The following is a 225-nucleotide window of genomic DNA, read 5'->3' on the forward strand; positions in this document are numbered from 1 at the left end:
GGGAGTGGTGGCCCCGGCTTGGGCTCAGCCTCCGGGTCCAGCCTGGAGCCCTGCCCTGGAGGTGTCCTCTGCCCCTGTACCGATTACCGTCGTTTTCCTCGCGGTCTTCTCTTTGGGGGCAACACAAAGGCTGCCAAGCCGTGGGAGCTGCGCCGGCAGCATCTCTCCTCGCCGGGCAGCACGGGACGTGATGCCCAGCCCAGACACGTCCCTACCTCAAGCCCC

The sequence above is a fragment of the Aptenodytes forsteri genome, unplaced genomic scaffold (genome assembly GCF_000699145.1).
Source record: "Aptenodytes forsteri isolate BGI_AS27 unplaced genomic scaffold, ASM69914v1 Scaffold143, whole genome shotgun sequence".
NCBI lineage: Eukaryota > Metazoa > Chordata > Aves > Sphenisciformes > Spheniscidae > Aptenodytes > Aptenodytes forsteri.